Source organism: Canis lupus, chromosome 5 (genome assembly GCF_011100685.1).
Source record: "Canis lupus familiaris isolate Mischka breed German Shepherd chromosome 5, alternate assembly UU_Cfam_GSD_1.0, whole genome shotgun sequence".
Lineage (NCBI taxonomy): Eukaryota > Metazoa > Chordata > Mammalia > Carnivora > Canidae > Canis > Canis lupus.
In genome coordinates, this window is record NC_049226.1 from 24,384,914 (window position 1) to 24,396,216 (window position 11,303).

The following is an 11,303-nucleotide window of genomic DNA, read 5'->3' on the forward strand; positions in this document are numbered from 1 at the left end:
AGATGTTTTCTTTTAATAGACTTTCTTTTCTTTTTAAACATATTAGTTTATATATTAGTTAACAGTTGGCATACTTTTTTCCTAAATTTTTTTTTCTCCATACCTGAACTTAAACTGTGAATATAACTTCCTAATGCTTTTTTTCACTTCAAATAATATCAAGCATTTTCCATATAATATATATATTATAGAAAAAGAAAAACATTCCTATGACAACCATTAAGAGTCATTTTTTTTTTAAAGACTTTATTTATTTATTCATGAGAGACAGAGAGGGAGAGAGGCAGAAACACAGGCAGAGAGAGAAGCAGGCTCCATGGAGAGAGCCCAATGTGGGACTCAATCCTGGGTCTCCAGGGTCACGCTCTGGGCCGAAGGCAGCACTAAACCACTGATCCACCCAGGCTGCCCCAAGAATCATTTTAATTTATGACTAAAAAGCTTAGCAGTGTTTTTTTGCTGTTGTTAAATTTTCTGACAGATTTATGACAAAATGGTTGTTTATGTTATCAACTATTTCCTTGGGAAATAGTTTAGAGAAAGGAATTACCAAATTAAAAATTTAGTATATGTCTTTTTAAGTATCTCAGTACATTTTGCCAAATTCTTGCAGAAAATTATTTCAGTTTCCATCTGCCAGCAAACTGTCATTTCTGCCATAGTGTAGGTCTATCACTTACCAGAGATATGATGAAGGATGTCATCACTGGTTTCTAGGCTTTTATTTCTTGATTTATTAAAATTAGGAGTTAGCTCCCAACCCATATGAAATTTGTTTTGGTATCTGGTGTGAAACAAACATTTAACCACTTGACTAGGTATAATAGGTAAAATAAATAAATAAGGTTTTTCTCTTCACACACATCTTATTCTGTACTGACTCACAATTTCTTATTCACAATTCTAAAATCCAAAAAGTGCTGACAACCAATTTCCCCCCCTAAATTTAGCATCAAAAATTTTTAATGGTAAAACTGACCTGATCTGACATGAGGCTATGTGGATCTTTATCTCATTTGGTAGGGATATTCATGTTTTACTAGAAAAGTAGTAATGTGCTTATTAAAATAGTGTGCTGTTTGAGGTTCAGCTGAGAAGATGATATGTACATCATGTTATATTTAATCCTAAATATTCTGAATCATGAAACCCAGCTAACCATAAAGGTATGAGACCAAAGACTACGAACCTGTATTAAATCTATGCATATATACATATACTGTAGTATGTAGATTTTGCGCCACTGATTAAATCATTATAGCTTTGTGTCCATTGTGACTATTCTGATTCTTCCAAGTATTCACCCCTTCCATTCTTCCCAGTTAACTCTTTAGAATCACTAGTTTTATTTCAAATTAAAATTCTTTTGGAATATTCATCTGAAGAACCTTAACCCTTAGAAAATTAACTGCTACTGAAAGAAGTAAATGGTAAGGGCAATAGGGTGTGTGTGTATCCATACCTTTGTAGTTACCACTAGCCTTATAAATTTCTTGCAAATTGGGTATTTTGGTTTTTGTTGTAGTTTTAGAGAATTCTTCCATTGTTTTAACTGGTTATTTTTTAGTATAAAATTTTTATGGAAGTGTAACCTAGGAAAAATGCACCAACTGTTCACATAGTTCAGTGGACTATGTGACAGCTAAGCCACCCAGGCGCCCCAGTAACTTTTCTACAAGTACACACATCCACTTAATCACCCAGATCAAGACCAGCACATAATCAGTACCCTAGAATCCCCTCCTACTTCTGCTAGTAACTTCTTACCCCCAGGGTAATAATTATCCTGACTTCTACCACCATAATTCCAGCTTTTTTTTTTTAACATTGTATGAATGTATTCATGCAGTATTTAGTCCTTATTAACTTTTTTTGTTCAGCATTGCAAGATCCAATCATTTATGTAATTTGGATGTCATTTTCAATGCCACGTATTTTTTCATTGTGTTTATCCATGTTGTATTAATGCCCCAGTTAATCCAGTTTATAATCGATGAGTATTTTTAGTTTGGGGCTATTATGAATAGAACTGTGAATATATTTGTACATTTGGGGGATGAATGTATTATACTTTTCAGTTGGATATACACAGGAGTAGGGTTGCTGGCTCATAGGTTTGCATATAATCAACCTTACTTAGATTTTACAGTTGTCCAGAGTGGTTTTACCAATGATACTACTATCAACAGTGTACTCTACATCATTCTCTGTACTTGGTATTCACATTTTAGCCATTTTGGTAGTATATATTGGCATCATAAATGCAGTTTTACTTTAGTTCTTCTGATAGAACATACTTTAGTTCACTTCCTGAACACCATTTCAAATGCTTATTGGCCATTTGGATAGAGTCTCCTTTTGTAAACTATCTCTTCATGTCTTTTGGCCACTTTTGTATTGAGTTGTCTGCCTTTTTCTTACTGATATGTACATGTTCTTTCTGTGTTCTAGATACAACTCCTATTTCAGATGGATATTCGACGTCTGAATATCTTACCTTGTTTTTCTTCTTGCAGTTTTATTATTCAACCTTTTGTATTTTGATTGATCATCCAGTTAACCCAGCACCATTATTGAGACTTTCCTTTCCCAAATACATTGTTATATTACCATTGTCACAAGTTGATAAACTACCCGCATGTCATTTTGCTTCTGGACACCAATCTGTTCCATTGGTCTGCTTTTTTTTTTTTTTTTTGATTGAAGTATAATTAACATACAATGTTAGGTTAGTTTCAGGTATACAACATATTGATTTAACAGTTCTACACACGACTTGGTGCTCATCACAATAAGGGTAGTCACCGTCTATCACCAAACAGCATTATTACAGTATTAGTAACTGTATTCCCATTGCTATGCTTTTCATCTCCATGACTTATTTTATAACTGGAAGTGTACCCATTGGTCTATGTTTAAGGATGTGCCAGTAACACACCATCTTTCCTTTTTTTTTTTTGAAGATTTTTTAAATTTATGCAGGAGAGAGAGGCAAAGGGAGAAGCAGGCTCCATGCAGGGAGCCCGATGCAGGACTCGATCTAAACCATCTGTTTAGGTTTTATTTTATATTTGAACCACTTACTATAAGTAAGTCATTAGAGGCAATGTCTTTCCTAATGCTTTGTTTTTATTTACTAAGGATGTATCATCTCTAAATAGTTACTTGTTATTTTATAATTTCATTTATTACACTGATTAGCACTTCAAGTACAATTAATAATGATCAAAGTAGGCTTCCATGTCTTATTACTCATTTTAGTGAGAATGTGAAGTATAATGTTGCATTTAGTTTGCAGTGTTACAAGAATTTACATCAGGAGTATCTGTTCAGCTTAATTAGGTGCTCTTCTAACATCAATTAGATATTTTTATTAAATATCAATTTGTTTTTATATTAATGATCTTTATGTGTACTTTGCAGTCTTACTGATTCTCTAAATTTGATTTGTCATTTTATTTAAATGTTTACTTCTAATGAGATTGGTTTTAAGCTTATTCTAGTTTTTTCATTGAATTTGAGACTTTACATGTCTTTTTAGTTTATCCAAGTATTGGAATGACAATATATGTAGAGCATTTAGGTCAATGCCTGAAACATAAGCACTTTGACAACTAGCCACCTGTGCTGGTTTTTTGTCTGTTTTTTGCAACATATTATTTAGAATGGGAAATAACTATTCCTGAAACTAAATCACCATTAAATCATCTAAGCCTACAGGCTTTTGCAGCAGCAATTCAGGTTTTTTTTTTTCCCCCAGAAGTTCTTCTAGACTGATAGGTCTAATCAGGCTTTGAGCAATTTTCTGAATTAAATATATTTTTCCCCTAAATCTTGCTCATTCTCTTTAGAGACTAATTTTCTGATAAAATCACCTCTTTTATTTAGCAATTTTAACTTTATTTTATATTATTTATTTATATTAGCAAAAATAATTTTTCTGATTGATTTGTCATATATCCTTAATGTTTGTTCTTAGAGTTCTTTTTCATGTTTAACTTCTTAAATGGAATGAAGAGTTATCTGGCTTTTTTCCTTTTAAAACTATGTAAACATTTAATTAAGGCTATGAATTTAGTTCTGATTTGACTTTAAGACATCGAAATTTGGAAGATGGGGTAAGTACTTTCATTTTCCTTTTTTTTTTTTTTTTTAGGTATCAAAATTAAAGTAGCTTTTTAATTTTTTCCTTATGAATTTATTATTCCAGTAAATAGATTAGTTGATATTTCTGTAAATCTTGCATGGATGCCTAAAAACAAATACTCTGTTATTAAAGATACTAGAACTTTGCTTTTAACACTTTTGTCCTAAACCTTTACTTTCCCATTGTAATTATCTTGGCTATAGTTTCTGCTCCAGTTGTTGTGATATTACTGCTCAGAGGCATAGTAGTCATAACTGTCATAACTGCCTTTTTTTTTCAGCTTTATTGAATTAAAATTGGTGACTAAAATTGTTAAGATATCTAAAATGTATATCATGAATGGATTCACAATACATTGTGGAAAGATTCGTCCCATCAAGTCAATGAACATCCATCCCCTCACATATTTCTCTTCCTGGCTGTGTGTGACCTGTGAGTTCTCTCTTAGCACATTTCAGTTCTGTGATACAGTATTATCAACCATAGTCACCACATGATACATTAGACCCTCAAACTTCATCTTAGAGCTGAAACTTTGTATCCTTTTACAAAATCTCCTTATTTCCTCTACCACCACTCCCCATGTCCGAGCCCTGGCAACTGCTTTCCTACCTGAGGAGTTTGACCTTTTTTTTTTTTTTTTTTTTTTTTTTTTTTTTTTGGATTCCATACAGTATCTGTCTTTCTCTGGCTTATTTCACTAAGTATAATGCCTTCAAGATCTATCCATGTTGTTGCAAATGCAGAATGTCTGTCTTTCTCACAGCTGAATAATACTCCATTGCCTGTATTTACCACCACTTCTTCATCTTGTTCATTCGTCAGTTGCCACTTAGGTTGTTCCCCTGTCTTAGCTGCTCTGGATAATGCTGATGAACCTCTATTCATGGTTCTTTCTTTCTGTTGATGGTTTCTATGGCTGTGCAGAAGCTTTATAGTTTGATACAGGCCCATTTGTTTGCTTTTGCTTTTGTTTTTTGTTTTTAAGATTTTATTTGAGAGACACAGAGGCAGAGGGAGAAGCAGGCTCCTTGTAGGGAGTGTGATGTGGGACTTCTATCACAGGATCCCGGGATCAGCCACCCAGATGCTCCCTTGTTGCCTTTGCTTTTAGTATCAAATTTAAAAAAACAAACAAACAAACAAAAACATTCCCAATCCCATGTCAGGAAAGTCCTTTTCTTTTTTCTTTTTTTTTTAACTATTTTATTTATTTATCTCTTCTGAATAGGGGCTGCACTGAAGATTATATTTTTGAATTAAATCAGGATTAAATTAGGTTATTTCTTATAGCGTTTTTTTTTTATATATAGATTTTATTTATTCATGAGAGAGAGACAGACATAGGCAGAGGGAGAAGCAGGCTCCACGTAGGAAGCCTGATGTGGCACTGGATCCCCAGTCTCCAGGATCAGGCCCTGGGCTGAAGGCGGCACTAAACCGCTGAGCCACCCAGGCTGCCCCCAAAAAAGTCATTTTTTATATATTCTAGAAGCTTTATGGTTTTGGATCTTGAATTTCAGTTTTTAGTCCATTTGGAGTTCGTTAGTTTCACTTTTGCATGTGGCTGTCCAGTTTTCCCAGCACCATTTATTGAAGAGACCGTTCTTGCCCCATTTTATATTCTTGGCTCCTTTGTCCTAAACTGATTGATCATATGTTGCATGGATTTATTTCTAGGCCTTCTGTTCTCTTGCTCTGTGTATCTGTTTTATGCCAGTACTATACTGTTTTGATTATTATAGGTTTGTTTGAAGTCAGGAAGTGTGATTCCTGCAGCTTTGTTCTTTCTCAAAATCGCTTTGGCTGTTCAGGGTCTTTTGTAGTTCCATACAAATTTTAGGATTGTTTATTCTATTTCCATGAACAATGCCATTGAAATTTTGATAAGAATTGCATTGACTCTATAGAGTAGTATGGACATGTAAATAATATTTATTCTTCCAGTTCATCAGCATGGAATATCTTTCCATTTGATTCTTCTTTAGTTTCTTCCATAAAAATTTTAATAGCATTAGTGTATAGATCTTTCATCTCCTGATTAAATTTATTGCCAGATACTTTGGATAATATTATAAATGGGATCATATACTTAATGTCTCTGTTAGTAGATGGTTAGTAAATGCAGCTGACCTTTGTGTACTGATCTTATGTCCTACAACTTTACCAAATTCATTTATTAGCTTTAACATTTTGTTGGTCAAGACGTTAGGGTGTTTTATATATTGTATTATATCATCTGCAAGTAGAGACAGTTTTATTTCCTTTCTTATTTAGATGCTTTTTATCTCTTTTTCTTGCCTAATGCTTTGGCTAGGACTTCCACTTTATTGGTGAAAGTGGGTATTGTTGCCTTATTCTTGATCTTAGGGGGAACACCTTCAGCTTTTCACCTGTTATTGAAAGTATGTTAGCTGTTGGGGCTTATCATAGATGACCTTTATTTTGTTGAGGTACATTTTTTCTATAATCCTGTATGTTGGGAGTTGCTATCATGAATAGATTTAATTTTGTCAAATGTTTTTTCTCCATCTACAGAAATGATGTGATTTTTACATTTTATTTTGTTACATGATATATTAATGTGCTGTAGATTTTGGTTTGCTAATATGTTGTTCAGGCTTTTGCAGCTGTCCCCATCAGGGATACTAGCCTGTAGGACTTTTCTTTCTTGTAGTGTCCTTGCGCAGTTTTGGTATCAGGGTATGCTGTCCTCATAAATTGATCTTAGAAGTGTTCCCTCCTCTTCTGTTTACATGTTTGATGGAATTAACCAAGTGAGGCTGTCTGGTCCTACACTTCATTGTGAGGTTGTGATTACTGATTCAGTGTCCTTACTATTACTTGGTCTGTTCAGATGTTCTGTTTTTTCGTGATTCAATCTTGGTAGATTGTATGTTTCTAGAAATTTATCCATTTCTTCTGGGTTTTCTAATTTGTTGGTAATTCAGTGTAATCTCATTGTCCTGTGTCTTTGTGTGGTATTCATGTAATGTTTCCTCCTTCATTTATACTTTTACTTACTTGAGTTCTCTTATTTTTGTTCTGATTTTAGTATATGTGCTGTCAAAGGGAGTTCTCTCATTCTTGGTAAGTCTAACTAATGGTTTTTGTGTTTTTGCCTTTCAAAACAAAAAATCAGGGCAGCCCCGGTGGCGCAGCAGTTTAGCACCGCCTGCAGCCTGGGGTGTGATCCTGGAGACCTGGGATCAAGTCCCACATCGGGCTTCCTGCATGGAGCCTGCTTCTCCCTCCGTCTGTGTCTCTGCCCCTCTCTTTCCTCTCTCTGAATGAATAAATAAATCTTTGAAGAAAAAAAAATCAGCTCTTAACTCTGTTGATCTTTAATATTGTCCTTTTAGTCTCTATTTCATGTCCTTCTATTAACTTAGGGCTTGTTTGTTCTTCCTTTCCTAGTTCCTGGAGGTGTAGTTAGTGTGTTTGTGTTAGTGTCTTTGATTCCTAATGTGAACATTTATCACCGTGAACCTCCCTATTTTAATTGCTTTTACTGCATCCCATAGTTCTGGTATGTAGTATTTCCGTTTTCATTTGTGTCCATATTGTGTGTGTCCACATTTTTTTAAGATTTTATTTTTAAGTAATCTCTGTACCCAGCACACGGCTCAAACTCAATGAGCCCCTGAGATCAGGAGTCATATGCTCTGCAGACTGACCCAGCCAGGCACCCATGTCAAGATTTTTTGTCCTTCTCCTTTGATTTCTTCTCTGACCCATTGATTATTCAGTAGCATGTTTTTTAACCTCCATATATTTGTGAATTTTCCATTTTTTCTTCTTGTAATTGATTTCCAGTTTTATACCACTGTTAGAAAAGACTCTGGATAAGATTTCAATCACCTTAAACTTAGTAAAATTTCTTTTGTGGCCTAACCTGTGATCTGTCCTGGATGCTGTCCCTTGTGCACTTGAGAAGAATGTGTACTCTGCTGCTGTTGGATGGGATGTTCTGTAAATATCCAAGTCCATCTGGTCTAATGGGTTATTCAAGTCCAGTGTTTCCTTTTGATCTTCTGTGTGGAGGATCTCTCCATTGTTGAATATGGAACATAAGTCCCCTACAGTAGTGTTATCCGCCTATGTTCAGTGTGTATATATTTGAAATTGTTCAACCTCCTGTTGGATTGCCTCCCACCTCCTTTACATCTTACATAGTTTTTGTCTTAAAGCCTATTTTGCCCAATGCAAATGTAGGTACCCTACTTTCTTTGGCCCCCATACACTAGAAACCCTTCACTTTCTGTCTGTATGTCCTTGAAGCAGAAGTGAGTCTCCTGCAAGCAACACACAGTAAAGTCTGTCTTTATTTCTCCATTCTGGTACCCTGTGTCTTTTGATTGGAGAATTTTGTTCATTTGTATTTAAAGTTATTGTTTACAGGTATGGACTTTTATGGCCATTTTGATAATTCTCTGGCTGCTTTGTAATTCCTTTGTTTCCTTTTTCATCTCTTGTTCTCTGTGATTTGATCTTTTTGTGGTTGGCATCCTTAGATTCTTGTCTATCTTTTGTGTATCTATCATAGGTGTTTGTTTTGTGGTTACCATGAGGCTCAGAGAAGACAATTTATAAGTCTATTTTAAACTATAACTAACTTCAAATGCATACAAAAACCACACTTTCACACTCCCTTGCCACACTGGTTTTGATGTCACAATTTATATGTTTTTACCTTCAATACATCCATTGAAAATTTTTGTAGTTATTTTTAATATTTTTGTCTTTTAACTTTCATACTAGAATTGTAAGTGATTTGCCCATTGCCCACCACCATTACATTCGACTGTTTTGAACTTGACCATGTATTTGTCTTTGCCTGGGATGCTGACACTTTCAGATATCTCCTTGTTACTGATAAGCATTCTTTCCTTTCAGGTTGAAGAAGTCCCCTTAACATTTCTTATAAGACTGGCCTGGTGGTGATGAACTCCTTCAGCTCTTGCTTGTCTGGAAAACTTTCATTCAAATCTGAAGGACAACTTTGCTGGGTAAATTATTGGTTAGCATTTGTTTTTTTCCTTTGAGCACCTTGAATATATCCTCCTGTCTCTTCGGGCCTTCAGAGTTTGCTGAAACTCCACTAGTTTTACAGGGTTTGTGTGCCTTGTATAGGTAACAAGTCATTTTTCCTCTTTCTGCTTCTAAGATTCTTTGCTTGGCTTTAGCTTTTGACTAATTATAGTGTGGGGCTGTGTGATTCATCTTTTTTGGAACTCTGGGCGCCCCAAATCTTGATTTGTCTCCTAAGGTTAAAGTTTTAGCCATTATTTCTTTGAATAAGCTCTGTGCCCCCTCTGTCTTCTTCTGGAACCCCAATAATGCAAGTATTTGTCCACTTGATGTTGTCACGTAAGTGCTTTGAGTCACCTTCCTTCTGTCTCTTCTGATCAGATTAGATTCACCACCCTGATTTCACTGTTCTTTTCTTCCACGTGGTAAAGTCTGTCTCCTCCTTATGTTTTCAGCTCAATTACTATATTCTTCAGCTCTGATTTCTCTTTAGTCCTTTTATATTTTCTTTTTTGAAAGTCTCCCCTTGTTTATATTGTTCTCCTAACCCAGTGAGCATCTTTATGGCTGTTTTTTGTCAGATAAATAAGTTATATCTGTCTCATTAAGGTCTAGTTAAGTTTAATCTTTGTTCTTTTCTCTAGACAAATCCCTCTGTCTTCATTTTCCTTGACTCTCCTAGGTGGTTTCTGCCCATTAGATAAAACTGCCACATCTCATGGCCTTGACAGAGTCACATAGTGTGGAGATGAGCCTCCTCTGAGAGCCAGCTGAAGGTCTTTGTCGTCTGTTAATCTTCTGTGATTGCCCCTGCTGCCTGGTTTTCACTGGATCCTAGGGTATGCCAATACCTGGGACTGTCCCAGAGGAGAGAACTGCAGTTAGCATCTCCCCTCGATGCAGGCAGGACTGTCGGGCAGCAGCTGGGAAGGTTCATACTTATGGCCTTTCCGGAGAGAAAGTAGACAGCAGACTTTTTGCCAGCTGCCTCTGCACTGGAACTGGGAGTTGGGGAGCGGGGGTGGGGTGGGTGGGGGTGGGCTCCTGCCTCCAGTGATAATCGCTTCTCTGCTACAGTTCTTTGGGATCCAGGAGTGCAAGCCCTGTTGCTTATCAAAGCCAGGTCCAGGGACCCAATCTTTGGGAGGCAGCTACAAAAGGTAAGGCACCAGATGTATATACAAGCTATTTCTGGGAAGATATTGGCCATTTTTAACAGGTTCAAGTGAGAAGACAGAGGTGGGATCTGCTGGCTTCCCAGTCTCTAGGGAGGATCACAGCCCACTCCTACATACATGATCAATTCTGTCGTCCTCCATAAAGACCACTACTTTCTTTTTTCTCCTTGTCTTCAGGTTCTATAACTTTTTTAATAAAATAGTTCCTGTCCTATTTTAACACTTTCTGGCTTGACTAAGTAATTCGTGATACATGCTAACCTTCTCTTTTTACTTTATAATGGACTTTTTCACCTTTTATTTTCTATTCTAATTTATTGTAGAATTCATTTATATATTCTAACAGCATTTGTCTTTAGTCAGTAAAATAGGGGTAAAAACATATATATATATATACATATATATATATATATACACACTATATTTCCTTCCTCCCCAGCCAGTACTTTAAATTTAAAAATTAAGAAATTTTTACATCCTTAAATTCATAATTTTGATTCTTTCCATGTGCTGGTAATAAACTTGGTCATTTTTGGAGGAAACATTAGAGCATTTTATCTAATAAGCTCTTGCATGCCTAGATATTGCTAGTATATTTGTTTCATTAAAAATATATAGATGTTGATCACCTGTCTTCTAATATTTAATAAAACAGAAATAAAGATGTGGTCACCCATTTTTCTACCTAGATGTTTTCTCCAGAATCTTAGGATTCTGTTCATTAATTTTGCTAATGAAGTGCTCGCTTTGGCAGCACATATATTAATTTTGCTAATGAAATAAGTAAGGCCTTCAGAGTTTTTCTACTATAATTAATCCTTAGGAGTACCATGTGTTGTTTTTCTTTTTAAGAAATACCATTTATTAATTGGTTCTATATTTGTTTTACTCTCCCAGAATTGTCAGAGAGCTTTCCCATGTCACAGTTACTTCTGTTTGTCTTCAGT

At 35.3% G+C, this 11,303-nt stretch overlaps 1 protein-coding gene across 7 annotated transcripts in view; it reads left to right on the top strand.

Moving 5' to 3' along the window:
- The window catches only part of NPAT (nuclear protein, coactivator of histone transcription), a 75,711-nt gene that overhangs the window by 51,574 nt on the left and 12,834 nt on the right, over nucleotides 1-11,303 (top strand). For 3 of the 7 annotated variants that reach the window (XR_005359331.1, XR_005359329.1, XR_005359330.1), the window contains exons 18-20: nucleotides 9,044-9,156; nucleotides 9,861-10,017; nucleotides 10,256-10,338. The gene's annotated coding sequence lies outside the window, so the exon portion shown is untranslated. Of the gene's footprint in view, nucleotides 1-9,043; nucleotides 9,168-9,860; nucleotides 10,018-10,255; nucleotides 11,019-11,303 lie in introns of those variants that run through there. The other 4 variants (XR_005359334.1, XR_005359335.1, XR_005359332.1 and 1 more) reach the window with 3 other exon arrangements.